This window comes from Macadamia integrifolia, chromosome 2 (assembly GCF_013358625.1).
Source record: "Macadamia integrifolia cultivar HAES 741 chromosome 2, SCU_Mint_v3, whole genome shotgun sequence".
Taxonomy (NCBI): domain Eukaryota; kingdom Viridiplantae; phylum Streptophyta; class Magnoliopsida; order Proteales; family Proteaceae; genus Macadamia; species Macadamia integrifolia.
Window position 1 is genome coordinate 33,640,417 of NC_056558.1, and position 4,291 is coordinate 33,644,707.

Here is a 4,291-nt window from a genome sequence, read left to right on the forward strand (position 1 = left end):
CAAACAACCAGTTAGACTTTCAATTTTCATACTCCTAAAACAACTCAGCCTTATCTTAATTAAATGGGGTCGCCTACATGGACCCTTTTTCTCCAATCAGTCATATTTATTAATAGTCTTAAGTTCTTCCTCTCTTAAAGTCATTGTCTTATTGCATAATGGGTAGCTTCTATGTAAATTACCCCTCCATTGTAAGCCTGAGGCTGATATCCCAGACCAACTCATTCTGCACAGGGCTTTCCCCAAACATAATTTTGTCAATTAGTTTTCTTCTTTCTGTATTCGCTGAAACTAGCCGAGCCAGAACAAAAATTAGATAAATGAGTAATGAGTTTTTGAAAAAAAAAAGGAAAACTTTTTAAGTATGAACTGATCCCAATATGTATGATGGAATTAAATTGATTCCTACATACCTGAGTAATGGCCCCTTTTTAGTTTTCCATACCTGATGCTCGTCAACTGTGCTGGATGGTTTCCAGCACCTATGGTTTTTTGGCACATGGTGGTGCCTAGTGGTGCCCAAACTTTGTGGTCAAACATTTCATTGGCCACGGTTTTTTGTTTTTGCTTTTTGCTCATTTTTTTTTTCATAATTTTAATCAAGGTACCTCTGTGTGTCGGAATAATGTTTTTAAAATTTGAAAAATTCTATGGTGTTCGAAGAATGAGGACAAATGATAAAAGAGGGGTGGGGGCATCTATGGTGGCCCAGGTGGTTGAGATACCCCACCAAATTTGATACATGACCCATCCATTGACTACCCATCTATGCAATAGTTGGAATGCAAATGACTAGCAAAAATTTCCATGTGGCAGAAATTAGTGTTGGTTCTGGATTGCATCTGGCACTATTGATGCCAGGAACTTTTTCTTCATAAAAGATAAACCCAAAAATGATTATATGGCATTTCATGAGTGATACGGTGTAAGTTATGAATATTTCTGTATATATGACAAATACACTTCGTTATGTGTTCATCAGAAATTGTGGTTTGTACGCAAGTAATTCATGAATAATATTTTTCTTTGTTTCTAGTTCATGAAGTATATAATTTGGATTGTAAATTTGTGATTTATGCCTCTACTGTTTCAACATGAGGTGGGTCGCAATCCCAGATTGCCCATGCTTGTGTTCTCTGAGTTTATAACTGCAGGTAAAGTGAGTAGATTCATATTGTAAGCAAAGTTCCATCTGGGGGCAAAATACCACGAATTGTGTTTTCTTTGAAAGCAAACCGGTTTCCTTTCTTCTTCCTGTTGACCTTCACATTCTTTCGGCATCAGTAACCCGATGTATGGTTGATATTCAAGCAAGTTCAGAAACTTCTGAGCTGAAATTTGTGTTTGAAACTCCCATGGTGTTGGTGGATTCTGAACATGGGGTCAATGCGTCTGCGGCAAACTTGATCTCATTTGAACCTTATGCCAAGACACTCAGGTAAATGGAGTGCCTTGATCAAGCTGCTACACCTATCAGAATATAACAAGATGAAGAGGTTCAAGGCATAAATTGAGAGGTGGGGAAATTAGATTAGTGGTTTTAGATTTCCGAAGAAGATGAGAAGGTGGTGGAGATATTGTGTAGACTGGAGAGTGGGCTGCAATTAGGAGTAGAATGAATAGATAGCAGGGACTGTGGATGTCAGCGGCTGAAACGAACAGAAGTGGGAGTCATGGTGTATGCAGTCTTCTTACGTGGGTCAGATCACTTGCTCGTGTGATACTAAGATAAAACATACTAATTAACTTGTAAGTGATCTATTTAGATTGTTTGAGATGAGAAGGAAGTGTTGAAGTAGGCTATCTTGTTCTCATTGGACTATGAGAAGGAAATAAACAGTCTTATTGTCTTCTATGCTTTGTGATATTCATGTGGCTGTTTGGTCCTTTGATTTTACTGAATACTTTTATGAGATTGTCTAATCATAGAAAGCAATTTCATTGATGCCATTATGTGCTTCTGTTCTTTAAGGCAAAGATAAGACTCTTGTGCTTCATGCTTTATGTTCTTGATTTTGCAGGTCGAGCCTGCAGTTGGAGCAGCACTGCTGGCCTTGAATTTCCTCATGAAAGAATCAAAAGGTAGCCTCAAGAGTTAACTTTGGCCAATTCCAACTGGTTCAGTCACTTGTACAGTCACGAGGAAAAGAGATTGGGGAAAAAATGTGATTTAAGGAGAATATTGGAAGAGGAAATTTATTAACTGCTCAGATTTAATTATCCCAAAGGGCTTGCACAGAAAGACTGCTGGTCTCTCTATGGCGTCATTGGGGTGCTCGTTTTCTTTCATCTTTCTGGTTTTTATTAACTTGTCAATTAATTAAGTGATTCTTTTGGAGGTGTAAACTGATATTGGAAAGCAATTATAAAGTTCTAGTTGCATATTGATTGCAGTTGTCTTTAATTTATGTTCTTGGTCTCATACTTCAGCAGATTGCCTTAAAAGTTTAAAATCCCACTGCCATATACTTGGGGAAAGAAGATGGAAGAGAGGAAGTAAGAAGAAGGAAGAAGAAGGAAGAAGAAGGAAAGAAGATGAGAGAAAAAGAGAGATACGGTGAAGATAAAATCGTGAATGAGCTGTTTGCTCATCTCACCCATATGACATTCAAATATTAGTTTAGGGAATTACATATTCCTCCTTTATGGAGTTGAAAGAGAAATAAGGAAAATAAATAAGAAAAATAAAAAATTACACATAAGGACAACTTAAGATAAAACAGTTCAAAATGTACCCCTAATACATATATTCTAACTGTGGTTTCTTCTTTCTTCTCTCACCTCCCATCCAAAAGCATAAAGGGAAGGGGGAACCCTCTCTCTGTTAGGATTTACCATCATCTAGTGGCTAATAGGACATTTGTCTTATTTCTAATAATCATCCTTTACTAAGTCCTAGCAATAAGAAAGTTGTATCTTTTAGAAATATTTGACCTGATTTTGTTTTATTAAGTACTAACAATATTTGGTATTGATCTTTTTAAATTGTTTGGTGGTTTAGGTGGCAATACCAATTTTTAATGGCTCTGGTTCTAACTTATCCTGAACGAATTTCCCATCACAATATTGAGAAGACGAGACACCGTGTCCGCAATGGGCCTCATAAGTACCCCGGGGCTAATCTAATTATATATCCTAACAGTGTGTTGATGTTAATTACTATTCTTCTCAATCATTTCCTTTCATTTGTAGCTCAGTTTTCAGGTTAGGATAGTGGGGATCACTTGAATTATTCTGCCGACGTTTTAGGTTTTCCGCTAGAAAATATGCTGCTGATGAACATAGACATGCTTATATAGTGGATCCCCATTTGGAAGTTGGAGACATTGATCTTGTTAACTAGAAACCAAGATTGCACAGAATGTCTATCATGTCTCGTGGGGTAATATCTTAAATTTATTTTACATGATGTTTCTTTTTGTTGTCTTCATTTATTTTCTTCAATTCTGCTCCATGTATGTAGGCTAGGGTAATGCCTTTGAGAACATTAAGATTCTATGAATACGTCTGCAATACATACAATGTAGACTTTGATGGTGATGAAATGAATATGCAAGTTCCTCAAACTAAGGAGGCTTGCACTCTTATGCTGATGGGATTAATTATGTTCAAGCTCAGCCCTTTGTTGATTTTACCTGTTTTTGCTTGTAATGAATATTTGACCTCTTTAGATTTAGCTAATTTTTTTATCTGCATTGGTGGAGCTTCTCCGACGTTGAGGAAGGTGGAGCATTTCTTAGTTTAGAAAGTTACTGGAGATAAACGTTTATATTTTGGGCACTGGTAACATTTCTCAATTCTTTGTGAAACTAATATCGGTGGAAAGGTGAGCCATGTTGTCCCACATCATTTCGTTCCACATCGTTTAGTCCCACATCGCTCGTGGATCCCATCCGTGGTCTATATTTAAGTCCCTGGACACCTTCTCCTGATAAGTCGGTTTTGAGGGAGAGAGAACGGGCCAACCCAGATCTGGTATCAGAGCCGAGCGGACCGGGGGAGAGTGAGTGGGTGTCTATCCAAGAGATCCCTCGTTTAGTCCCACACTGCTCGTGGATCCCGTCCATGGTCTATACTTAAGTCCCTGGGTGCATTCTCCTGATAAGCCGATTTTGAGGGAGAGAGAACAAACCAACCCAGTTTTGATTCCTTTGTTTCAAATTTTAGTGAAACTAGACTTTCTCGTGTGAATCAAAATATGATTCACTCTACTTGAGTATCCAAATAGGCATCTGACCTATAGGAGGGAGAGAGAGAGAGAGAGAGATCTAGGGGTCTCGAATGATAGAGA

General features: G+C 37.9%; 1 long non-coding RNA gene across 1 annotated transcript; it reads left to right on the top strand.

Annotated features, from left to right (window-relative positions):
* The first annotated feature begins 7 nt into the window (after positions 1–7).
* On the top strand, positions 8–2,404 carry LOC122060589. Its single transcript, XR_006134472.1, has 2 exons — positions 8–1,749; positions 2,022–2,404. It is a non-coding gene; the product is annotated as an uncharacterized LOC122060589 (long non-coding RNA).
* The last annotated feature ends 1,887 nt before the right edge of the window (positions 2,405–4,291 follow it).